The 27309-nt window shown below is 47.0% G+C and overlaps 1 protein-coding gene across 1 annotated transcript in view; it reads left to right on the top strand.

Moving 5' to 3' along the window:
- SLIT3 (slit guidance ligand 3) overlaps positions 1-27309 on the top strand; it is a 642229-nt gene that overhangs the window by 147276 nt on the left and 467644 nt on the right. The window lies entirely within an intron of this gene.

The raw sequence follows: 27309 nt of genomic DNA, 5'->3' as shown, positions 1-27309 counted from the left end.
CTGCTCTGGCCCAGAAGAACTAAAAGGGGCCAAAGACCAAGAACTTTGGCTGCATTCGTTTTTACAGGAGAGCAAGCCCATGAGTGGTCGTGTCACCCTTCCTCCTGCTGTTTGGGAGAATGACACCCAGACAATCTCTCCCAACAGGTCCTGGGCAAAGACAAAACGCGGTGCACAAGAGTTTGTGGCCCAGCTCCGGGCAGATGGCTCATGCTGTCTGCATGATGGCTTTGATGAGCTTTTACACCTCCAGTCCAGAGGGGGAAGATGGGAGAAGCAGAACTTCCCTTGTGTTCAGTTCTGTTTCCCACCATAGGACTCCTATCTTGGAAGTTCCTCTGGAGAGCATCCAGGGAAAGCGAAAGCACAACGATTTCTTCCCAGACACCCAGTGATTACACAGAGCCGGGCTTGGGAAGCCCTGTGTCTCTGGCTAAGAGACGCTTGGATTTGACTGAAGCTTGGATTTGCCAGTTCAAGGATTGATGTGACGCAGAGGCTGTCAGCCTGACATACCTGTACATTTCCTTGTTAATGATCGAGAGCACTGTTTTCATTTTCTCCCTCCTGCCCATCTCCCGAGATGAGGCCCCTGTTCCCAGTTCCCTGTGCGCCTCCCACCCTCCTTACCTCCCTGCTATCTCAGGAAACGACCAATTGAGCCAGAGTCACAGGTGGTGAAAGAACTCACTAGAGCAGTCAGACCAAGTGAGCAGAGTTAGATTTATTGCATATGCTGCATTATTGCATATGCTGCAAGGGAGCAGCATCTCAAGCAGGACAGGGAAGTGACGCTGACTACGGCCACCCCACACAGCTGGAGGCTGTTTGCCCCTGCACGGACTCTGCATACCTGTAGGTGCGGTGTCTCCTCAGTTAGGGTGAGTTTTCTTCCCATGATCCAGCAGGTTTTCATAAGTAGGTGATTTGCATTTGTGGACAGAGGTGGGGAGCCTGTACCACCCTTAGCTTGGGGGTTTTCCCAGTGTCCTGGGGCGACCCTCCACAGCCACCCCTACCTTAACTTCTTATCATGATTCGGAAGCACATCTTGTGTCATCCAGTAACAAATCTTTTTATTTATTTATTTACTATTTATTTATTTTATTTTTAGTTCTCCTCATTTCACTTGAAAGGCAGAGAGACAAAGAATCTCCTATCCACAATTTGCTCCCCAAATGCCCACTACTGCCATGGCTGAGCCAGGTTGAAGCCAGAAGCCCAGAACTCGATCCTGGTATCCCACCTGAGTGGCAGGGGCCCAAGTACTTGCTGCTTCCTGGGGTGTGCATTAGCAGGAAGCTGCGATTGGAAGTGGATCTGGGACTCGAACCCAGGCATCTTCAGGATGAGCTAAGGTATCCCAAGCAGCATCTTAACTGCTAAGTCAAACGCCCACCCCGGTGATAAATCTTAATACTGCCCCAGCCATTCAGTAACAGCTCTGTACCACATGCTTGCCACCTCCTCAGAACAGCATGGGGAGTCAAGGAGAGCCAGGCCCAGAGAGACCATGTGGCAGTACTAAAGTCCCGCTCACAGGAATGACAGCCAGGTTTGGTGCCCAAACCTCTCAGTACCGATGCTTCGACTCCTAGCGTAGTCTGTGCTGTTGGACAGCTTCACGCCCCTGTTCGTCTGGTCATGTTCATGGCGGAATCGACTCTGCAGGCAGGAGCACACATTTCTCTGCGTCCCCACGGCATCCGGCACGATGTTCCCAGAAGATGAAGTTGTTGTGAAATTAACTGGATATCACAGCCCAGGGTCTTTAAAAAGTTCATGGAAAGAGAATATTAGTAGAAAACTACGTATGAATTTGAGAGTTTTTTTTTTTTTGCACCAACATAAATGTATCTTCTAGTTCCTCTCTCTCTCTCTCTCTCTCTCTCTCTCTCTCTCTTTTTTTTCAGGCAGAGTTAGACAGTGAGAGAGAGAAAGACAGAGAGACAGGTCTTCCTTCCATTGGTTCACCCCCAAATGGCTGCTACAACCAGCACGCTGCGCTGATCCAAAGCCAGGAGCCAGGTGCTTCCTCCTGGTCTCCTATGCGGGTGCAGGGCCCAAGCACTTGGGCCATCCTCCACTGCCTTCCTGGGCCACAGCAGAGAGCTGGACTGGAAGAGGAGCAACCGGGACAGAATCCGGCACCCCAACTGGCACTAGAATCCCAGGTGCCAGCGCCACAGGCGGAGGATTAGCCTAGTGAGCCGCGGCGCCAGCCTAGTTCCACATTTTTCACACAAACTTTTTCAAGTCCCAGCTTAGGATTTCTTTACCAAACACAGATCCAGTGCTTTCTTGGTGCAAGATGCTGGTTGGTGGTTGGCACCCTTTGTGCGTATGTACCCGCTTAACTCCCCTAACAAGGCTAGCTGGGAATCCTCTGGTTTTCTTTGTTGCACAGAGAAGAAACCTTGTCCGAGTTCCACCAGCTGGGAAGTGTGTGAAGCTGGGCCGTGCTCCAGGCGGTCTGGCTCCTAACTCCGCCCCCTCACCTACTGAACAGTAGACAGTACCTGGCCTGTCATTAGCAAGTGTTCTTTCCCATTCCCCGGTGCCTGAAGAATGGGCCCTCCGAAAGGGCAGAGAGCCTTTTTTCTAGTTCCTAGGCAGATTAACCATAAATGACAAAGAAAAGATGACCGTTTTATGGCCACAGCTTGGAAATCACACGCTTGGCTTCCCTTCTGATACCACTGTGGTCGGCCGGGAGTGGCTGTTTTGCTTTAAACTTCTCTGGCACCGAGGTTTATGATTGCTCAAGAGAAGGGTGCTTGAAAGAGGCCTGTGGGCTGAAGTAGTGGAGGAGGTGGGTTGCGGGTCAGTAATAAAAGTGGAGAGAGGTTTGCAGCTTCCCTGCGGAGGGCCCCAGGAGTCTGGCAGGCGGGCGGGGGCAGAGGCTGGGCCTGAGGAAGGGACAGTGATGGACAGGGTGGGAGGGGGCACATAGTTTCAGCCTGGCCGGGTAACTGAAGCTGAGAGGGCAGGCAGTGGGAGAATTCCAGCTATGTCATGGGAAATGGCCATGGCCAGGGCTCTGATTAGCTGCCGACCGCAGATCCCTGGGACCCTGCCAGGGGTCAGGAGAATGGGGCACCGCCAGGATGCCAAATGGTTTGCCGTATTTTATTGTCAGAGAAGGAGGAGGCATTTTTGATTGCTATGCCTGGATGGGAAGTGCTGGCACTACCAGGAGCCGAGAGCTGGGTGGGGACGTGGGAGCGAGAGGGAAGCTAGAAAAATCTGCTTTTCATTCCAGGGAACGTAAAGGCAAGACCGAGCCACGCTGCTGGGGCCTGGCATGATCTCAAAGGGTTTTTGGCCACCATCTCTGCAGCATTTGGGGCCTTTCTTTGATATGCAAGGTGAGACATCAAAGTCTCCCATTGCCATGTGAGAGACCTAGGAAGGAAAAGCCCACCAGGCTCCTTGAAGTACAGGTGGCATGGGAAAATGAGGCTGCTGGAAGAATGGAGGTTACGTGTGAACTTCTGGTTTGTTTGTTCAACATCCTGGGCTTGGAGTTGAGCAATGCAATGTGGAACAGAAATTGCTTTGAAAGTAAATGAGCTCAATGCCCAGCCCACCATGGGGACAGGAGGGTTGGGGTGGTATCACTTGATTTAACTCTTATCTCAAGGTCTGGCACCGTGAAGCGTTTATAAATGTTTGTTGAATGAAAGAGACAGACTAATTGATTATTTCTGTTCAAAAGATTGATAAATGATAAAGGAATCTCAGCTAACTCTTCATAAATACTTAATAAATAAAATCTTACTCTGAGCTCATCATGGTCCCATGAGACGATGGAAGGAATCCATGTAGACAGCCTAGAAGGAATGGGGCAAGTATGTCTCATTTTACTGTTTCTCTCCCTTTCTCTTTCTCTCTCTCACTCTATGAGAGATTTTACACTACACTACAGTGTTAATAGTTTATAACTTAAAGTTGGTTGGGGAAATCAGGTGTGTAATGGGAAGGTGGGAGGTGTGACTTTGGGCAAGTCACTTGTGTTCTCTGAGCAGTAACCCCCTCATTGTTATAAAATGGGGATATAATAGTGCCTTCCTCCTCAGGTCATTAAAGTCATCTCTGACAGGCTTGGCACAGTGATAGACATGTTGTAGCCTTCAGTAAGCATGAGTATAACTCTTTGGGGTTAATGAGGATTGGACTCAACTAAAAGGAAAAGAAAACATCCCGGTAACAGGGCATAAACGAGGGAGAGACCTACTTTTCTCTGAACTGAGACTCTGTGGATAGGGAGTCTAGAGTTGGTACAGTAGCTCTACTCTGCCAACTGCCCAAAGACCTGGGCTGATTTAGCTTTTTATTCTTTGATTGCTATTCTAAGGCCTTAACTCAGTAGTTGAGGTTGGAGTGGCAGCCATCATGCGTTTTCCAAGAGGTGGAATGAAAGAAAAATCAAAAAGGGAAAAGGGTGTGTGCCGGTTTCTTTTTAAGGGAAGAAGCCACATAACCCTTCTGCTTACTTCACATTAGCATATAGCTGGGTCAGTCTCTTTTTATTTCCTAAATCTACCAATCTCTGTCTTATTGATATATTGTGACCATTTATATGTTAATACGATTATCGGTATGTTAAACCTGTCATTTTATTTTTTTGTTTCCATTTTCTGCTTTTTTGTTTTCTTTTTCTATTTTCTTGTGTATTACATGAACATTTTTGACTCACTTATATTATTTTTATCTTTTTGCATAGCATTTTAGTGATTCTTCCAAGTATATATAAATACATAAAATATATATAATATACTTAATGACATATATATCTCATTAAATACAAATGTTATCATATTCTATTGGATGTTAACTATTTACTGATTCAAGTGAAGTATAGAAACCATAGTTTCTTTTGTGACATTGTAACCCTTCTCCATTTGTGATATAATTATCTGAAGTACTTCCTCTACATCAAGAACCACACCAGTGGTTCAATCACCAAATATAAGAGAAAAAAATTAAATACTTATTTTATTTGGAAGATAGAGTGACAGAGAGAAGGGAGAGATAGAGAGAGAAAGAGACCTTCCATCTGCTGATTCATTCTCCGAATTGCCACAACAGCTGGGGCTGGGCCAAACTGAAATCAGGAGCCTGGAACTCAATCTGTGTCTCTCCCACATGGGTGGCAGAGGCCCAATCTGCTTTCCCAGGTGCAGGGAGTTGGATCAGAAGTGGAGCAGTTGGGACTCAAACCAGCACTGATATGGGATGTCAGTGTCACAAATGGTGGCTTAACCTGATGCAACCATAACCCTGAACCCAAAAGTTAAAAAATTTAGTAGGTAAGAATATCTACTTATATTTTTACTCTTCTCATTGTTCTTTCTTTTTTTTCCCTGGTGTTTTAATAGCTATTTCCTTTCTGTTTAGAAAATTTCCTTTAGTCATTATTTTAGAGTAGGTTGGCTTTTGAAAAATTCTGTTTCCTTTCATTTAAGAATTTCTTGATTTCCCCTTTAATCTGAAAGAGTAATTTTGGCTGGATTTCTGGGTTAACAGTTCTTTTCTTTTGCCCTTGAAATAATTCATTCTGGACTTCATGGTTTCTGATAAGAAATCTGTAGTCATTTGAATTCTTTTTTCCTGATGGGCAAGTCAGTAAGGTACTAATTCTCTCTTACTGCTTTCAAGATTTTTGTTTTGTTTCTTTTTAGTTTTCATATGCTGGATTTTAGTTTTCATTTCCTGGAATTAGTCTCTTTAGGTTTATTCTGTTTGGTACCCACTGATCTCATGGTCTTTTTCCAAATTTGGGGGAATTTTTATCCATTATCTTTCAAGCACTTTTCAACCATATCCTCTTTCTCTTATTTTGATGAATATTTGATGACAGAAATGTTATATCCCCAGGGCTCTGTTCATTTATTTTCTTTCTGTCAAGATTGGGTTATTTCTGTTGTTCTATCTTCAATTCTGCAATGGAGCCTATTGTTGCAGTTTTTATCTTGGTTATTGTATTTTTCAGTTTGAAATTTTCATTTCTTTATTCCTCTTATTCTTTTATTGGGCACAGATGAATTTTTAGTGTGACTGCTTTAAAATGTGTATGATATAAGTGTTGGCATTTTTTATTGTGTTTTATCATTTAAATTGTGATTTTCCTTGTTCACAGTATGCAAAGTGCTTTTCTGTTGAAACTGGACTTTTTGGCTATTATGAGACCCTGGGTCTTATTTAAATAATCTCTTTAGCTGGTTCTGATACTGTTCTGGAATAGGGAGGAGGAGGCACCACCTTGTATGGGTGAAGTCCCGGTTTCCACTGGTAAATGAAAGAATGAGATATCTTACCACTGAGTGAGAATGGCAATCCCAGCTCTCTGGGATTTGTTGGTACCAGATGGTTGGGAGTGCAAGAATATTTTATGGCTTATCCCCAAATGGCATCCCCAGTACCATGATTGACTTTCCTAGGACTCCTCTGCTACTGCCCCAGCAGGCGTGGCATCCATGAAGGATACCTGGTAACCTGTTGCCAGGCGAGTATAAAAGAGCAGGATCTCCACATGGTTTCCACCGACACTGTGTGAAGGGATATCATGACCACCCCAGGAGGATGAAAGCCTCAGATCCCTATCTATCCTGCTCTTGTATTGCTACGGCTGGATGCAGGTGCCTTGTCAGACACTGGGGAGTGTAGGCTCCCACCCACCCAGCCAGTGCTGCTGGAGTTGGGGCTATAGATTAGTCTGTGGTGTTTGGTTGGGGTTCAGGGTTATTGTGTATCAGTTTTCTGCTTGCTGGGATGCCTCTTACCTTGTTCTATGCATAGAGATAACAGAGTTTTTTAAAGACTTTTTTGTTGTCTGTGTCCATTGACTTTTTTTGCTGCTGGCTATGCTAGCCCCAGTTCTGGAATAAGTGAGGCCAAAAGAAAGCTCAGGAAGCTGACAACCACATCATTCCTTGTCAGCCTGCCTTCTTCTCTCCCCTTTTGGAGTCTTGTGATGTTTGTTTCATGTAATGTCCAAAGCTTTAAATTGAACCCACTGGGATGAGTAAGGAAAAATATGTCTACTCCACCTAACTGGAAGTGGAAGACTTCACAATGGCTTGTTAGCATGTTAGCAGCTTCTTTGATAGTTCTGACACTGCACACATGAGCCACTTAATGGTGTGCACCATGGGAGGTTAAATATATATATTTTAGCCCTGAAATCCCCCAGTGAATTTTTTCGTGATTCTGCCTGGTATCCATCAGTAAGGGGATGCAAGAAGCCATACTCCAAATTCCTGATAAAAAGCAACTCTTAAGGGGTGCAAGAAACACAGGACAGGGCAGAAAGTGGGCACAAATGTGCCTTCCCACTTCCATAGCCAGGAAATGTTTCTCTTCCTGCTAGCCTGGGGCCTGGGTGATGGAGCAGGAAGATGCTTGACAGGCTGCGGTCACTTGTCAAGTTAACCATCAGGGTTATCTTCAGTTAGGGTCATAAGGGCCATTCAGTGGGGTGTTGCTTGGCCCTGCATATGTGTGTGTGGATGTTCACTTGTGCATGGGCATACACATGCATATATGGGTATTGTAGCTCTTTGAGACTTTAGTCTTAGAGGAAAATATATTTCCAGAGGCTACCCTTTTTCTCCATATTGATTTTTCGTTCTTTGTCAGGAATAAATGAGATGAAGTGACAGTCACTGGTTTTCCCCTTAGCAGTCGAGAGAATGAACTGGGCAACTTACAATAATGAGCCTGACATTTTTCAGAATGTTTCCGGAAGCTTCTACAGGCTGATAAATTAATGAGGTTCCACGGTCAGAAACATTTCTGAAATACTAAGTTGAGATAAGTAAAACAACTTTGTTTATTATGGGAATGTCTAAGAACTTTTAACGTGCTGACATACATTTTAAATCTGCAGTGTTTCCCAGATTGACCCAGGCATGGATCTGTCTTGTAGAGCACTACTCTGGACTGGTATCCTGCAGAAGTATCCAGTGGGAACTTGTGTTGTAGACAATGCTGAGCATCTCATAACTTTGAAGAGAAGTTGCAATGGGCCTTCTAACCAAGTTGCACCAGCAACATTCCTATACATGCCTGCCTCTGTGCCTTCAGAAAAGACAAAGCCAATTTGCATTTGTCATTTGGAGACTTGGAGTGCTGTGCCTTAGTCCGATTAGACCCGTGTCTCTTGTAAACTCTACTTTACAGGAAAGGAAATTCCCAGGACTCTGCCTTGTGTTCCCCAAGTTACCTAGAAGTCGCAAAGACTCACAGTGGTGTGAAGACTCGCACCCTATGTTCTCCCTCCCGTCTTTCAGCCCCTGCTCTGTATTTGCATGAGAATCAGGATCCCTGCTCATTTCAGAACTATTTTCATCCGGTGATTTGATTTTACACAGAACTAAAGGAATACACATTTAGCAGCTAGTGGGTCATTGTGCTTTCCAATATATTAATTTCAGATCCAAATTGCTTGTAATGCTGCATTATATAAATGTGACTTGGACCAGGACAAAGGCTCTGATCGCTATCAGTTGCAGACACCCTGGTGTTGATAGTGGTTGGAAAAGTCTTGCTTTGTCTAAGAATGCAACCTCTGCACGCTGACCTTGCTGATAGGGAAGACTTGAGTGCATTGTCCTTTTGTTGAAGCAGATATGTGGATGTGCTTGGTAAATTGGCCCTTATCTGACACCCCAATATAGTGTTGAACTGCTCAAATACTACATACTGATGCTGGTTTACCAAAAACTACAACTGCCTGTGTGATACTCTGACCAGGTCTTGGTGACACTGGTAGGTCAAAATGACTGCATTTAAATTTGTCATCTTATTTTTTATTCATAGCACTGGTTTTTAGATGGTCCTGTCTGTTAATATTCTACCGCAAAGCATTATTTTTACCACAAGACATGATCAAACGATGGCTTGGTCCGAGATAGCTTTGAAGGTTAATTTGGAAAAGCCTGGACGAGCTTATAAGGTTCAAGAATGTTCCACTGATTATGCATACTTTCTCCAAGCTTCATTCTCAGCTTGCTACAGATTTCAAACTCAATTTTAGAATTCCTGAATGTCAACGCCACAGGATTAATATAATAGCTAAGGTTTATTGTACACTTCCAAGGTTTCAAGCATTGTGATCTCCATTATACTCATCCCCAAATTCAATTCCATGAACAATTTCATGAGACTATCTTGATGTTTCCAATGCAGAAACTGAGACACAAAATGATTGAGGTGCATGTTCAAGGCTGCCCAACCACTGAGACTCTGGTACTAGGAATTGAAACTAGGCAGTCTGAGCTCTTAACCCCATGGCTTCCTCTCTCCAGAAATACTTGGGCATTGCCCATTCCCAGTACTGAGAAGAATCAAGCATGCAGGAATGGACCTAGAAGCCTAAGAATAGGCTGAAGGGGTGGAAAGTCATGACCACCTGGGGGAAGGGAAACAGGAAAAACCCAGGACATGGATGCCAAGGAGCCAGTACAGTTAGGAGTCAGAAAAACAGCACACAGTGGCAGAGAAGTAGGATTCTGTGTTACCCAGGGTTTGGGGAGACTGGCAGCATGGGGGAGGGGGTATCATGGCAGGTGGGGAGGCAGGACCTCACAAGTGAAGGGACTAAGATGCCAAACAGTTCTCCTTGGTGCATTCAGGCCAAAGGAACACATCTAGAACCAACAACAAGAATCAGAATTCAAGGGGAGACTGGGCACCAATGGCAAAGGCTGGGCTCTAAGAAGAGGCTTAGAACCAGAGTCCAAGCGGTGATGGTGATGGGAATACTGACCCAGAAGGCAGAAATCCTAAGGTCCCCTCTGCCCAGGTGTTGATGAACTCCTGGTGGTGACATAGGACAGTTCACCAGGTGGATCCCAAGTGGACTATACCTGACACTCAGCCTGTCCAAGGACCCAGGAGAAAAATCCAAAGAGAAAAACAAAACAAAAAGCAGCATCGAGTCTGAATCTTGTCTGACTGTTAGCAAAGATGGAAGAACAGCAGACTTGGGTTTTTGCAATACCACCTGGCTGCTCCCTCAAATGAAACTGTCTGCTGCCATAGTTTACAGGGTACAATATTTGTCAAGAGAATGGGAGTTCTACAGAGGGGTCTATAAGCGGACTGCTATAATTTCCATTGCTTGGCAAACTCTGAAAATTGGATATGGAGGTTTTAGACATCAGAGGTGGTTCAGGGAGAGAAAATCGTTATGTCTGTCCATTTGCCAAATTTTAGGAACTTGTTCTGAGTCAAAGCAGCAGGGGGTAAGTGTGTGTAGGGGGTTTCTCCTGCCCTCCTCCTGGGCCCAAATGGAGTGAGAGGTGGGTGACAGAACTTGATTTGAGTCAACTTGTCAATAGCCTGCTGTGAGTTCTGAACCTGCCACAGCAGCAAGGGTGATGTCTTCTCCAGACACACACCATAGGAAATGGGAAATGGACTGAAATCAGAGAAGGGACGCCGATGGTCTTCTGATGGTATTTTTAGAATGCTTTTAACGCGAAAAATGGGAAATGCCGCCCTTGCAGAGACCCTGTGGCTGAGAATGGCTCAGAGCTAAACCAGGCTAATACCTGACTTGGGGGAGCCCCCTTTGGCTGCTTCCCTGGTGAAGATAGGAGGGCCTGTTATTAGCATGCAGGGGATGGCTGTTATCCCAGTCCCCACTCCCTCTGTTGGGCCTGAGATTAGAACACTCACAGTGTCAGAGAAGAAAAGAATTACTCCCAAGGTTTGGAAATAGGGTTCACAAAACACATGGACAGATTTTATACCGCTGACATCACTGGATACACTGATAAGGCCTAAGGTCGCACACTTTTCTGATGAGCATCTTAGGGTTCACATCTACACTGACCTACATTAGACCCTCAGCTCCTGCATGGAGATTCTCAGACTCTCTGCTCAGCATGGACAGCAAAAAATGATGTATAATAAAAACTGACCGGACATTGCTGCACTTCACTCCCCCAAAGCTGTCCCCAGCCAGTTGGCCTTGCATAGCTGGAAGAAAATGGTTTCTCCTACTTACAACCAGCTGAAAATAGCCCATTGTCATTGGAGGTTCTATTCTATTCTATTCTATTCTATTCTATTCTATTCTATTCTATTCTATTCTGTTTATCTGTTTATTTTCAGTTTCTCAATTCTCAGTCTATTGAGATGCACCCATGTGAGAAACACCTAGGAGCTGACTGTGCAACAGTGGACAGGCCTGACTCCCCCTGAAATGCCGGCTCACTGGCAGCATTTGCTTTCTGAGTAATGTGGCAGGTGATGGTTTCCGGTGTTGACTTTCTCTTGGTTCTTTGTGACACGTGCATGCCATTGAATTTGCCCAAGTTAAACATGTGCGTGCTGCAATCACAGAGCAGGCATTGCAGCCAAGACCTCACACCTGGGGCTCTTCAGATCATAATCACATGGTCTTCCTAATGTTGCCTGGCCAAGGGAACCATCCCCTGTTGACCTTTTGGTAATGATAAAAACACAATACTAATGAGGCTGTAGTAGCAAGTATCCAGCTCTCATCTGGCTAAGTGTTGCACCTGCTTTGTTTCCCTTGCTCCTCAAACACCATGAGACAAATGCTCCTATTCTTCTCATTTTGGGGAAGGGGAAACTAAAGCACAGGAAGACTGAACAAGGTCATTCAACTTGTAAGAAGGAATTGGCAGGATTGGAACCTAGAGTTAGACATCTTCTTAACCACTTTACCTGTGTCTCGGGCTTCTCCTGCCTGCAGAGTCATGTGCCTTCTTGCCCTGTGACAAAGGTGAGCCCTTCAGAGACTAGGAGAGACCTGAGCATTTCTGCCTTCAGCTCTCTGTTTTGCTTTGATCATGAACCTTGGAAGTAAGTAGCAAACAGCCCTGTCGTGTGACTAAAAGTTTCTAAGAAAGATGGCACAAATGCCAGGTGAACGTAATAACCGCCACCTTCAGCCAGTGCCGACACAGTGCTTGGATTCTGTACAGTAAACTCTCAAGGAAGCTCATTTGGGTCCCTGACAGGGGGTTGTCCCTGCATTGATTTTCCTCCTGTCAAAGCTGTGGTTCCAGGCTGGCTTTAAGGTGAGTGAGCTCTTTGGAACACTGCCCTTCAGTGTTATGGGCCATTGGAACCCAGTCCCCAAGGTACTTGTTGGGGAGCTCAGGACATCTCAGAAATGGAAGCAGGAGGTTTGATCCCAGTAAAAGAGGAAGCAGGATGATGTAGGGCAGAGGGAAGCATACTACCCAGCAGCAACGGGCTGCAAATGATGCATTTAATGAAAAGCCACCTGCTGTGCTGAGAGAGATGGCCAAGGCCACGCAAAGAGTAACTGGCTCAGTGGGAAGCAGAAAGTGATGGCTGCTTCTATTTACAACATTGATCCTGGCCTCCCTTACACTTAGCTTCTCTCCCTTGCTCTCAACCCTGATTCCTGACCTACCACCTGGCTCCCAAGTCCCAGGCTGCAATGTTGGAGTTTATTTTTTCCCTACAATACCCTATCATCCACAAGTCCAGCTGCAGAGAGCTTAGGACTCTCTCTCTCAGGGGGCAGGAAAGGGTTGAGTTTCGCTGTCTGAATTGCTGGGGAATTAATTTAGGAAGATGTTTCCAGCACCTCTGGCATGAGTTTAAATTGCTGATTCCCAAGCCACATGTAAAGTGGTCCTTTAAGAATGGCAAGTGATTTATAACATGAGAGCTGGATGCTGCTATGTATCCCCAGATCCTTTAGAGGTAGGTAGATAGGACTCCTCTTAAGCAGACAGAAACTCTCCTTCAAGTTTTTGTTCAAAGTCACAATTCTTTCGTATTGACCCAGAATAGGAACTGGATTATTTGATTCTTAAGCCAGCCCTTTCACCCCTACGTCCTAGCACTTCCATAAGGCAAGGAGGTGACATCGCTACACTTTTCCATACCCACCAATTCCTATGTAAGGTAGGTATGTGTGTGTGAGAGAGAGAGGCAAAGACAGAAATTGTGTATGTATGTGTGTGTGAGAAGAGACTGCTTTTTGATCCCAGTCTGTGACAGACACCATTTTCTTTCCCTTATTTAGACCTTTGTTTAGACCCATGTGTCATCTGCTTTTCCTGGAGAACCTGCACAGCCTCACAGCTTTCTCCTTATCTTATTTTATATTTAACCTCATTAGCCATTTGTAGGCCTAGCCTGGACCAGATCATAAGAGCAGGCCCACAAGGCAAGGGCCCCTGATGTTTATCTCTGCAGTGGAGTGTCTGGTAAAGTAATTAACTTTGAGGCCTTGAATACAACAGGATATGGGGGGGGGGGGTGGACACCAAGGATAGGAAAATCCTGTGCTAATTCGCAGAAATCTTTGTAAAAAAGCAACCAATGATTTGCTTATTTGTTGCTTGTATAGGGAGTATTTATAATATACAGTTGCACGTCAAGATGTAATGATGAAGAATCTCCAATGGTATTGTACTTCCACTCTTAGAATCCCATGTGCTGGTTTATGATCTGGACAGGTCTATCTGCCAGAGCCTCAGTTTTTTTATTTGTGAGGCAGGAACGAAGAGTAAATGAGAATTCGAGCACTTAGCACAGTCCCTGGAATATTGGGAGTCAGCAAAATTGAGGTGTAGGGGGACACGGTTCCACCTTGTCTCCTGTGACCGTCACATCCGTCTCCAGCTGAGATTCCTGGAGAAGCAGAACCATCTAACGCTAACACTAATCCCTCCTGACTCAGGAGAGAAGGGTCTGTTGGAAGTTGATTCCTTCCAAATTCATCATGCCACTGCCAAACCAAATTTTTAGGAATTGTTTTACAGTATGTGTGCCCTTGATCCTCCAGGTTGTGCAACAATCAACAGCAGCCAGGTTGCCCCTTTGCTTTCACAGGCTAGTGGAAAAGCAATTGCAGGGTGACCCCTTTCAGGACCCAGGTCTTTAGGTCTATGGACCGGTGCTGGTGGCTGCTAGAGGGTGCACCAGGGATCTTTGGCGTCTGGGTCTCTTCTTGCTTATGAAAAGTCAAAGGTATTTGCAGAACCTCAGAGCTGAAAATCCCAACTGCAGTGCGGATAACAGAAAAAGAATTTGGGAGCTGGAATTAACCAGAGAGATGTACCACATGATGAGAAAGGCCTGGGTCGTGTTCTCTTGTAAGGTTGGGTTCCATCATTTTTTTTTAAAAAAGATTTATTCATTTGAAAGGCAGAGTTACAGAGAGGCAGAGGCAAAGATCAATCTTCCATCTGCTGGTTCACATCCCAAATGGTTGCAATGGCCAGAGCTGGGCCATTCTGAAGCCAGGAGCCAGGAGCTGCTTGTGGGTTTCCCACAAGGGTGCAGGGACCCAAGCACTTGGGCCATCTTCTGCGTCTCTCCCAGGCCATAGCAGATAGGTGGATTGGAAGTGGGATGGCAGCATTGGGATGCCAGCACTGCAGGCAGTGGCTTTACCTGCTATGCCACAGTGCCAGCCCCAATTTTGTTTTTAACAAGACCATTTACAATTATGTTACCCTAAACAATTGTTGACTACAAAGTGCCTTTCCATGAGCAATCAAATAAAATCTGTGAGAATCATTTTCTGTTCATTTGTCTTGCAATTCCTGTGTGATTAGAATTCCCCAGGCTGTGTTCTCCATGTTTTAGGAGACCGTGGCTGGTGACCATGGACTGTAATGTAAGAGGTAGCTGGCTTTCAACCCCAGTTTCCTCCGCTGGCCAGCTCTTTAGCCCTTGCCTGGTAACACAGCCTTTGTGAGCCTCCGTTTTCTCCTCCGTGCAATGGTATTCCTCTGAAGGACTTCTGTGATGAGTAGATCTAGAGCACAATGTTGAGTTTATAATCATTTTTCAAAAGTGGCAGGTGTTATGATATTTTGGCTTTTTAAAATGACATTGTTAGTTACAAACATCATTGATCTGTCTTGGAGAGCAGCTTATGACTTCCAGGATATAATTAATTGTGTCAGCCCTGCTGCTGTCACAGATTAAATTTTATCCACCCCGTTTTCTTGTTAAACATTTATTAGACTATTTAAGAAATATGCATTTTATGGAAAGCCCCCATGCCAAATCACAATTAGCAGCAACACACAACCAAGGTCAGGAACTATTTAGTTGAGACAACAACAGCCACTGAACAGTGTGCAAAACGCCTGCTTAGCCATTCCCAACATTTCAAGTCAAGGTGTTGCATTTAATTAATCTCTAGAAGGTTTAATCTCAGACTTATTAAGAGCATTATTTTGTGAAGGCAAACAAATAGCTCTGCTAGAAGCACCAAGCATGTTTATTCCAAATAGTTAATTAAATTGTGTCAGTTCCTGCCCTGGAGCATTCAGGCTATTCTGTTTTTCTCTCTGTGTGGACATTTTGTCATCATTCATTTTTATTTCCTCTCCAGCCCTTTAAAAAGAAGCGCTGAGCGGCAGCCTAAGCATGTGTGTAGTTGGAGCATTTTGCAAAACTAAATTGGTTAAATACGGCCAAGCACTGGCTGCTGGGACTGTCTTCATTTTTTAAAACCCACTGGGGTTTTTCAGCAGCATCAAAACAAACTTGAACAGTCCTGAATGCCAGCAGCAAGAGCAACCAGGGCCTGGGGGACTCTGGGGACCCTGTGGCTTGGAGCTGCATGGCAGGAGCAGTGTAGATTGGAACCTGGTGCAAGGAGATAGGAGAGTTGACTTCTAATGCTGCTAACTCAAGCCTCTTCCTGCTTTCCCCAACATGAAAAAAAAATACAGGAATGAATCAGCTTAGAATCTTTCTCTACGAAGCGCAGGGGTCTTCCTTTGGCCTCAGGAGTGCAGGACGCCTGCCTGGTGGGGACAGAGGCAGCTCAGAGGCAAAGGGAAAGACACAGTGCTGTGCTTAGGCAAAGCACCAGTGCATGGGGAGGCCGCTTCAGGGAACGTCTAGGTCTTAGATAACCAAGGCTCAAGGGCACAGGACACTTGTTGAAGGCTGTAGGAGGCAGGCACCTGGTCTTCCCACACACTGGTGCTTCCAAGGCTGGAGAGAAAGATGCAGAGGGCCAGGTACTATCAGACTGGTCGACAGAAAGCTACATCTTTGCAAGTCTATCTTACCAATAGCAAACAATTAATAAGAACAAAAAAAGATAATGAGAGTCATTTAACTTTGTGGATAGTGCTGTACAAGGATGCATTTCCATATTCATTCCATCAATGTGAAATGCCTGCCCGGTGCCAGGCCCTCGGATGTCTTCTTGTGATGGGTGGTTGTAACAAATTCAGTGCCAAGCATGACTGCACCCAGATGTGTCCAGCCTCAGACACTGCCCTGTGCTGAGTTGCATCCTCAAGGAGTTGCCACTCAGTGTGACAGACGAGAACCAACTGACATTAGTGGGGCACATCCTGAGAGCCAGGCACTAGACCAAGTAGCCTTCCTGTACTCACTGCAGACACCTCTATGAGCTAGGTGCCGTCATTATCCCATTTTGCAGAAGAGGAAAATAAGGCAAAAGGCATGTAAGCAGTTTGCCCAAAGTCACACAGCAAGTGGCAGTGCTACATTGAAAGGTAAGGTAGAGACCTTACCGGATTAAGTATGAGTGAGTGAGTGTGTGTGTGTAAACACTAGTGTGGCTAATTTATGAATCAGGCAAGGCTTGCAACAACTCAATATTATAGTAGTTTGGAGGAAGAAGGGATAAGTGTTTGGCAAAGGGGTTGTAAGACAAGAGAGGTATGCCAGTTGGGTTCAGAAAACTTTGGAATGTGCAAAGAAGCTGAGAGAACATCCCAGTTGGCCCAAGCTGTGCAGGTGGCAGTGGAAATAGGAAGACCCATGTGACCCCAGCAGCTGGACAGTAGAGAAGGGTACATGACAGGCAGCTGGCTGGCTTGGGTCCTCTGGATGCTGGAGGGCCTTGAACTTCAAGCCATCACCATCAAACCAGAACCACAGGGAATGAAGTGATTAAGGCCCTGCAGCTAACAGAAGGTAGAGGGCTTCAGGCACTTTAGGGGCAGCAGATCCCCTTTATCTGACGAGAGAAACTAATGGTAGTTAGCAGGACCTTGGCCAGCACTGCTTCATTGTTATTTTGCAACATCACCAGCCTATCCTGGAGAGGGAATATGCATTTTCTATGGATAGGAGCCAATGTCCTACAGCCAGAGTGACTGGTCTGCTTCTGTAGTCTGTTTTTATTTATTTATTTTTTAAGATTTATTTATTTATTTGGAAGAGTTACACAGAGAGAGAAGGAGAGACAGAGAGAGAAAGAGGTCTTCCATCCGCTGGTTCACTCCCCAATTCGCTGCAATGGCTCGAGCTGTGCCGATCCAAAGCCAGGAGCCTGGAGCTTCTTCTGGGTTTCCCATGCGGGTGCAGGGGTCCAAGAACTTGGGCCATCTTCTTCTGCTTTCCTAGGCCATAGCAGAGAGCTGGATTAGAAGTGGAACAACCAGAACTTGAACCAGCTGCCCATATGGGATGCCGGCACTGCAGGCAGTGGCTTTACCCGCTACACCACAGCGGCAGCCCCTGTAGTCTGTTTCTGTCCCTTATTAAGCTGTGTATCCTTGGAGGAGTGACTCTACTTCTCTGTGCTGGTTTCTGCTTTGCTGTGAGATGAAGTCATGGTACGTTCTTCACAAGGCTGTTAGAAGAATTAAGAGAGCCTGACCCATGCAGCAGGTCCTGAGTATATGCGAGCAAGTGCTGCTACTGTTTCTCTTGCCCTCTTCAGCTTTGAGATAGCAGCAGCATCATGGCGCTCAGAGGCTGGCAGGGATAGACTACCTCAGAGTAGGTGGCTTTGTCCATACAGGGCATGTAATGTCCTTCTGCATCATCTAAGGTCAGTCATTAGCTCAGTTCCAGATGGACCAGGTGCCCAATGAACATGGCCAGACATGTTGGCCATGAAAGACCTACCTGTACTGCTTTACCAGGAAGCTGATGACATAGGTGTACTTCCTTTTATTTGGAGAGCCTTGTTACTAGAGCTCGGGGGGCCCGCCTGCAGCCTTGGCTTTGTCCAGCATCTGTACCTTGAGGAACAGCATTGGCCTGGGGAGAAGCTGACTTGCCGTGTGACAGCTGAACCAGAAAGACCCTGTGTCCTCAGCAGACCTGGTGGGCATCGAGCAATAATAAACTGTGTTTCCTCTCCAGTTCAGGAGGCAGGAAGCTCCAAATTGGACTCTAATTAACTCCGAGGGAACAATGGGCTTCTACAGAGCCTGGCTGCTCTGTGCAGGTCCTAGGAGGTGTCACACAGCCTTGGAAAATAATTACAACCATAACGACGATGCCTCCAAAGTCGGGCTCCCAACGATACTCCTAGAACAAATGTGTGTTTCTCCTTCCTCACAAGGTTCGCTGCCCTTAATTGCCACCCTGCTTCATTAAGGGGCAATTAATTTTGTGACTTGGCTTTAAAGGGCGGTAATTATAAGGTGAGGACAAAAAGCCTCTGGTTAAATACAATCAGGCTGGACATGCAAGGGGCTCCCTGGCAGATTCGAGAAGGCAGGAGGGAAGGACCTTGCATCCCATGCAGCTCACATTTTCCCTCTGCTCTTTTCAATTCACAGTTGCCTCTGCTGTTGCGGGCGGGGTGTGGGACAAAGTCTACATTTTTCTGCCCAGACTATGGGGCTTTGCATCTAGCACATCTTTAGTTTTGAGACCTTGGCCAATGGGTGTTTTCCTGCCATAGAAATAGACCAGAAGACCATGACTAAGTGACCTGGGGGCCTTAGTATGTGCTTCTGGAAGAGCCCAGAACCCTCCTGAGAATTCCATGTGTTGGGGACCCTTTGATTTCAATATCATTCTGGACCCACCTTTCTCATTCCCTTGTCATTCATCAGATGTTTGTTGAGAACTTTCTAGACACTGTCCTAGACTCTTGGGATAAAATGCTGAGCAAAACAACATGTTCCATGCCTTCAGGGGTTTATGGTCAGGCCCAGGAGCTGAATGTTCATGGAATCACAAGGCAAATGAGTGATTAGAAGTAGTGAAACCTGCCAGTAAGGGAAAGCATGGGGCTATGAGGGGCACAAAATGGGAGTCGTTGAAGCAGACAGAATGGGGCCCCAAGAAAGGAATTTTGAGCTGAGGTCAGAGGAAGTAGAATGCAGTTGTCAGGTCAGTGTGGGAGGCCAGGGGAGGGAAGAAGTACCCCGATCCAAGGGGAGAGCCTGTACAAAGGATCTGAGTCAGGAGTGAGTGTGATGCCTTTGAAGAATAGAAAATAAACGCCATAGAGCAGCAAGGGGTGATTATTGTGAGATTAAGCAAAGAAATAGAAAAATAGGCCTCAGTTTTCTAATCCATAAAATAGAAACAGTAAACCCATCTCCTGTCTGCCATAGAGAGATTGTGGGGATGGGGCCAGGGCACAGCTTTGTAGCTGTACTAGTTGCACACAGCATTCATTGAGATTTATCATGTACCCGATTTTTATTATGGAGTCAAATAGGAATCACTGCCTTCAACTTAGCCATACTGTTTAGTTTTTTTTAAAATGTAGTTTTATTAATTAATTTGAAAGGCAAAGAGACAGCTAGATGGACAGAGATCTCCCGTCCACTGGTTTACTCCTCAAATGCCTGCAATAGGTGGGGCTGGACTAGGCCAAAGCTGGGAGCCAGGAACACAATCCAGGTCTCCCATGTGGGTGGCATGGACCCAACCACTTGATCTACCACCTGGTGGCTCCCACAGTGTACATTGGAAGGAAGCTGGAATCAGAAGCAGAGCTGGAACTCAAATTCAAGGACTCCAGTATAAAGTGGGGACATCCCAAGTGGCCTGTTAACCACTAATCTGAACACCAACCCCTTGACACCATTTACTGTGATAAGAGGACTTCCTTTTCTAATCTCTCTGTATTCTTGCTCCATTTTCTTAACTGTGTATACCATGTGAGTCTCCCTGTCAGATACACACATGCACACTTGCACACTTGCACATGTGCATACAGTGCATACAAATAAGATTGATGTCATCCCACAGCGGTGTAGCGTGGGCTTTGGGGGTGGGCTGGTGTCAAACTGAATTTACACCTTGGCTGTACTAATTGTTAATGGCATAATCTTTATGAAGGTCCTTAGCCTCCTTAAGCCTCAGTTTCTACATCCACGAAAGGAAGGTGAGGCCGTGCACTTTGTTGGTGTTGTTTGGATTAAACTAGATAATCCAAGGGGAGCTCTCAGCAAATAGTAAATCCTCAGGAAAGGGTAAGATCAATGGTCATGTGTCATGGTGTAGTACAATGTCTGAGACGTAGCAGGTGTTCAGTAAAGGGTATTATGGGTACTGAATGTTTAGTGATTGGGTTTTTAACTAAATATGGAATTAATAAGAACTCTTTGGGGTAAAGAGGCAGGGACACAATTTGCACAAAAATAGGAATTTGCAGGTCGTTAGGACTCATTCTCCCTCACCGTCTGCTGCTTCTCGCATCCCAGCCTCTTCTCCCCGGGGCTGCTTTCGCATTGAAGACAGGAGGCCTCTGGCAGGCCCAAGCACATGTTCTTCCACCCACTGACCCACCTGGAAAGGGACATTGTCTCCCAGGTCCAAGTTGAGCAACCCCATTGTGACCCTTCCTGGACTCCGCTTAGGACACACTGAACATGTGCACAAGTGACAGAGGCCCTAGGAGCTGAGTTGGGGAGATTGGAAACCTCCTCATATGCTTGGAGTTGAGCAGGGGGCAGAGGGGCCGGAGAGGAAAACGTTGGTGGGGGAAGAGAACGTGTTCTGCCAGAGAGGTTGGTCAGAGAGATAGATAACGGGGAAGTCCCCTGAGTGGAACTCGCATCCTGAGCTCCATCTGCCTGTGCCTTTGACCCAACTCGTCCGGCACGTGAGCTGCAAAGGTTGGGGCACCGTGTTTGTCTTGGGACTTGGATGTTCCCGAAGTCCCCGTTTACACTCAGTCTTGGAGCTAATGAACTGCTTGGCTGTTTCTCTCTGTTTCTGGTCCGAATCCAGCAGGCAGTGACCCAACGCCCAAGTGATTTGTGGGCCTGAAGGAGGAGGGAGAAGCTGATTACAGAGTCAGCAATTACTCTGCCCAAGCCCCTGCCTGGCAGGGCCTTATCTTTATTTATAGCTGGCTGAGCCTCCCAGCGCCCAATTTTTGCCCTTGAGTGACTAGCGCACTGCAGTTTTAGTTCATAAAACACTGTTTGTTTATAATCCTTAACTGATTCTGTTTTATTAAAAGAGAAGGCTCATGCAGAGTATAAATAAAGTTAACTGGTTAAGTTTAGTTTATATTCACTGTGGATACGCGATGGGAGGGAACTCACCACAGAATTATGTACGCCCATGACCTGACTTCATTTTAAAAAAAAATCTTAAAGGTCTCTGAGGCCCGCCCCAAACTTCTCCAGTGGGGATGGTGAGGGGAAGCAGAAATCAGATCCTGAGCTCAGCTTTGTTGTGGTTTTTTAAGGTTCTTTTCATTTGCGTTTGCTTATGGCAGGTAGAATGTCTGTGGGTACAGTTCCATGATTTTGAGGGTGAATTGGGGTAGACCTAAGTCTATTTCTATTTGAATGAAGGGAGGGGGTGAGAGAAAGAGAGAGAGAGCGAGCGAGTAAGCAGTGAAGTCTTCTTGGTCTTGGAGCAGTGAGCATTGAATGGCATCTTGGAGGACGGATTCGATTCCGATCAACACAGAAGCAGAAACATAAGATATGGTCATAGCAATGGGGAAAAGTTGTTTAGGACATTGCAAGGGGATCAGTTTGCATAGGGCACCGAGTTGACATAGGCGAGGTAGCATCCAAGGGTAGGGCCCTGCTGTTAGATAGTAGCCAGATCCAAAGGACTGATACTTGATGTGGACAGTAGTGAGGAGCCACTGACTTTCAGAGAGGGGAAGGTTGTGATTGACCTCACCTTCGGCCTGCATGATTCTTCTTTTAAAAACTTATTTTTATTTATTTGAAAGGCAGAGAGTCAGAGAGGGATAGAGACAGAGATAGACAGAGGACTCCAATCTGCTGGTTCATTCCTCAAATTCCTACAGCCACCAAGGCTGACCCAGGCCAAAGTCAGGACCAGGAACTCAGCCCAAGTCTTCCATGTGGGTGGCAGAGACCTAAAAACTTGAGTCATCATTTGCTGCTCCCCAGAGTCAGCATTATCAGGGAGCCGGAAATGGAAGCAGAGCTGGGACTTGAATCCAGGCACTGCAATCTGAGACATGGGCATCCCAAGCAGAGGCTTCTCGGCCATGCCAAACGCCTGCCCCCTGCATGGCCCATGACACCTGCCAGCTTCATCCCTGGCTGGTACCAACATTCAGAAATGGTTCTTCCTTCCTCAAACTGGTATCTCCTTGAACCCTGGGCAGTGCTCCTTACCCTCATCTTCCCTCCCTGCTGGTCTCTGTGGTTGTTGCCACTCCTAGGTGGAGGTGGGCCTCTGAAGAAGAATTGCTTTGCAGGGAAGGACAGGGGCATTTCAAAGCCTCTCTGAAGCAGAAAGGCCCCGCAGGTCTTACCCAAGGCCCTCCTCTTGCTTGGGGGTTTCTAGGTAAACTTTGTTTCCTTGTCGAGCAGTATAATTCAGGGGAAGGGAGCTCCAGGAGTTCAGATGTGGAGTCGGTTTCCTAAGCTTTTTAAATTTATTTTCATTTACCTGAAAGGCAGAATGAGAGAGAGAGAGAGAGAGAGAGAGAGAGAGAATCTTCCTTCTGTTGGATTATTCTCCAAATACCTACAAACAGGTAGGGCTGGGCCGGGCGGAAGCCAGGAGGCAGAAACTCCATCCAGGTCTCCCACGTGGGTGGCAGGGGCCCAGATACTTGTGTCATCATCATGTGCTTCCATCCAGGTGCTTTGCAGGAAGCTGGGTTGGAAGTGGAGGTGCTGAGACTTAAAGCAGCACTGTAATACGGGTGCCAGTGTCCCACATGGCAGCTTAACCCACTGTGCCACAACGCCCACCCCCAGGTGGGATTTTTAAGGTAGCAAGACAGCAGGGGTGCCAGGAATGCCACCTGCATTCCCCCTTCTTTCACTTCTTTCTTCCAACAAATGCATTTGATAAGCTCCTTTTGTGTGCCTGGCATTATGGGTAGATCTTCCCATTTTATCCATGGAGGGATCTTGATGGGTTGCTTGGGAAAGAAAAGACTGCAGCCTCCAGCATCATGGTTCCCCTTCACCATTCAGGAAGGGACGGCATGTACCTGGGTGCTTGTTGAGACTCTCTGCCTATGCCTGTGACTGACATCACAGATCAATCACAGAATCTATTCCCTAGAGCCTAGAAGATGCCTTAGAATCATTCTTGACACAGCACTCAGGCCCAGTTTCCAGTCAGTGCCTGTGTGCCGGACCTCCTTGCTGCAGAGCGGCTGGCCGTGCTGGCTTCCTTCACAGAAGAGAGCCAGCATGTATGGCGCATGCCACACCTGGACACCTACCGTCCCCTCTCCCCTGGTCTCCCCTTCCGCTGCTCACCCACAGCGGGGAAGACACAGTGGCCATGGCTGGAAACCGGCAGTGAAATCTGAAGCAGGGGTCCTGGTCTTGGCTTGCCGCTTACCAAGTGGGATCTTAGGCAACTGAGTTCCCTTCCCCGAGTCTCCATCGCCTTATCATTAAGATGGAGTTTGGATGAAGTGGAGTCTTGGGTCTCTTCCAGCTCTAGCATTCCCTACCTAATTAATTGAATATTACCCTTTTAAATCTCAGCAACCAAGTTTCCCCTCTTTACTTCGGTGCTGGAGAGACTAATGAGAGAAAGAGGAAAGCCACTCTCTGTTTTATGACTCGTTATGTAAATATTACCAAGGGCCCTGTCTCTGAGCAGACCTCAGGCCTGGGTCTCCGTTCAGACTGTCAGCGTCATTAGTACGGCCCCTGGGCTCTGTGCTGCCCAGCCTCTGCTCCTGGCCCAATGGGCACATCCCTGAAACCTGCACAACAAGATGATTCCGAGCTCGTCATGAAGAAACTCCAGCCCTCTGTGCCACATGCTTGTCACTGGGAATGGTTTTAGCATCCCCCGGACTCCTGTCCCCAGCCAACCTTGGCTCCAAGGCCCTGCAGAGACTCATCCACCAGGAAGAAGAACCCATTCTGTTCTCTGCCGCAGCCCATGGCGAGATGTCAGTGGCCCCACTGGTCCCTCCCTGCTGAGGCCTGTTTGCTGCGCTTACGGAGTTGGAGCTGCAGTTAATCTATCAGTATTGGCTCGGAAGGGTATCTGGCACAGAGCAGGTTCCTGGGACGCTGGCAGACAGATTGCCTTTTCTTGCAGCATTCTTCATTTTTTTGGCAAGGATGGAGGAGGTGACTAGCTGCTGACAAGAAGCATGGAGAAAGAGCCTCTGCTTTTCCCAGAAGTGCCTCTGTAGCAGAGTTTGGCACTGCGTGATGTTGTCACTGCCTCCTGTTGCCCTCATTCCTAACTGTGTACTGGTGTACCTCGCTGATTCCAGCATTACTGCAGCTCAGTTTCTTACACCCACATCTGTTGTGACAACCGCTCTGCTGGAAGCCCCTAGAGTCCGGCTGGTGCTCCGAGGAGTCATCAAGCTTAGCAGATGAGCGTGGGGCTGGAATCGGAGGACCTGGGCTGACTCCTGTTCTTGCACGCAGCCATGTGCTCTGGGAAGGCTCACTGAGCTCCTGCACAGTCTGAGATACCCCCCTGGGAACTGAGCATGATGGCCGAGGAGCTGTCGTGATTAGATGACATCATGGATGCATAGCAGTTTGCAAACTGCCCTGTACGTAGTTCATGCTCAGGAAAAGTCGGATCCTGTTCCATGTTCTTCTTCTCACTCAATGAATGGTGAATCTCGGATCCCTTTTCCTGCCCTAAGTGTGTCAAGGACGCAACTAAAACCTTTACTTTGTTCTGTTTTCCTTCTCCTGTCATCTAACAGCATAGTGCTGGGACATCCAGCAAAGCCTGCTTACGGCTTTAGGGTTGGTTTTTTTTTTTGTTTGTTTGTTTGCTTTTTTTTTTTTTTTTCATTTATTTATTTGAGAGACAGAGAGATCAACACAGAGAGACACATGACAGACAGGGCTCCTATCCACTGGTTCACTTCCTAAATGCCTGCAACAGCTGGGGCTGGGCTGAACTGAAGCCAGGAGGCTAGAACTCAATCCCAGTCTGATGTGGATGCGGGGACCCAATTACTCGGACCATCACCACTACATCACAGGTGCACATGGTAGGAAGCTGGAATCAAAAGAGGAGCTGGGGCTCGAACCCGAGCAATCTGATAAGGGATGCAGGCAGCCTAACCAATACCTTAACCAGCAGGCCAAACGTTAGCCCTGGCTTTTGGGTTTTAATCAAACGATGCTAAAGGCTGGTGCCCTTCACTAGTGTTGAGAACACCAGTGGTGAAGGACTTTTCTCCAGTCTTAGTTCAGGACTTGCTGGTGAGAAATGAGGGAAGGGACAGTCTCTCTGTGATCTCTCCGGGAAGCTGAGAAGAGAACTGGATATGGACAGCAGCTCTCCACTGTGGCCAGCTGCAGGCGAACTGTTGTTCATGATCCTGCTGAAGCTTGCACATGTTCAACACCTGCAACAGCTTCCCCAGTGATGTCACTCACACCGTTTCCATCCTGAAGCACTTTCTCGCCTTGCAAGTTGGAGATCATGGAACCGCTGGGATACCCAGAATTTGGCACATCCCTGGGCATGTGCGTGGCATGGGGCATTGCCCAAAGGCATCTGATAGCAAGAATAGGGCCCTCAAAGGGGAAAATGTCAAGGCCTGCTGTCCCATGGAGTACGGTAAGCCACAGAGTCACAGTGAGGGAACTGACTGTGTGCCTGGCTGACATAAGCATTGGTCATGCATTAGCTCATTGAATCTTCGCAGCACTTCTGTGAGGCAGGTGTGTTTAAGTCACTCTTCCTAGAAGCAGAGCCTGAGCCAAGGGTTCTTGTATAAGTTATTGTTGAGGACATTTCCTAAGGGGAACGTTTTAAGGAATTGAGGGAAATAGGACAGAGAGGGGAGGAGGCAAAGAAGCGAAGACATGGCTGCAGGAAGTCTAGCCTTAGTGTGAACTGCTGGGAGCGCTGCTCTGTGTGTGTCCTCACTTGGCATAAAGGGGCTGGGCTTCTAGTCTCTGTGGCCATCAGTCCACTGACTGTAGGAGAGGTGGGCACATCACTTCCCACGTGTTTCTGGGAGAGCAGCTCCTGTAGTCCAAGGGCAGCTTTGAGCTTTTAACAACCTGGGGGACGAATGTACTTGGGGGAACTGGGTGGAGCACCAGTAGCATCTACTACTACTGTAGGTACAATGAATATACCTATTTTTCCCAGATGAGAAGACTAAGGCCTAGAGTTGTTATGTAATTAGTCACAGATATGTGGAGCTAGGACTCAAACCCAGATATCTTGTCTCCAGAGCCTTGGTCATGTGTAACTTTTCCTCCTTCCTCTGTTCAATCATGTGTCCCAACTGAGGGCCAGGTAGGAATGAGCAATCAGAGATAGGAGAGACAAGGGCTCAGGAGCCCTGAACATAAAGCAAAAGGCAAGGCCAGCCAGGTGTCAGGCTGCGGCAGTGCGACCCATTCATCCATCCCAGGTTAGGCACCAGAAGTCCCCATCCCAGGAATCTGCTCAGGTGCAGGCCAGTACAGAGGGTTGGCCAGTCTGGGCTCCTGCATGTACGCACAGTAGGCACTTGAGCATCTGTGTGGTGCCACGCAAGGCAGTTCAGGGGCTGTCATTCCCCAGGGCTCCTGTTGTCAGAGTCACCCCGGCTAGTGGCTGTTTGGGGCATGTGGGTAAAGGGGATTAAGCCAGGACGAGCCCTTGGCAGGGGGGTACCCTGAGCAGAGGGAGTGGCCTGAGATGCAGGGTGGGCTACTGAGAGGAGTGACTTGCACTGATGAGAGAAAGCGATGGGCTGAGTTATCAGCCCCCTGAGGCCTCCTCCGGGAGCTGCCAGAAATAGATACCCTTCCCTGCCTCCTGCTTTCAAGCAAGCTGTTTTGCGCTGTGTGTGTGTGTGTGTGTGTGTGTCTGTGTGTGAATGTGTGTGTGAGAAGGAGAGTTAGAGAGAGAGACAGAGAGAAAGAGAAAGAGAAGAATGAGGATAGATTGAGAGAGAGAGAGAGAGAGAAAGAGAGAGAGAAGGGGAAGATGGAATGAACCCAATGAGGAAATGTCCTTGTACGTTCCTGCCCCATGCCTAGTGTTGGGCCAGAGACCATAGACTCTGTCCTGTATGTCTGGAGCCAGGAATCTCCTGCAGACCTGACTGAGGAGGTGTCACGAAGCCTGGAGCCGTGACCCTCATGAATAATGATGTCCTTTGCAGAAGCTTTCTGGGTAAGAAGCAAA

Source organism: Oryctolagus cuniculus, chromosome 6 (assembly GCF_964237555.1).
Source record: "Oryctolagus cuniculus chromosome 6, mOryCun1.1, whole genome shotgun sequence".
Lineage (NCBI taxonomy): Eukaryota > Metazoa > Chordata > Mammalia > Lagomorpha > Leporidae > Oryctolagus > Oryctolagus cuniculus.
This window is presented reverse-complemented; position numbering and strand designations above follow the sequence as displayed.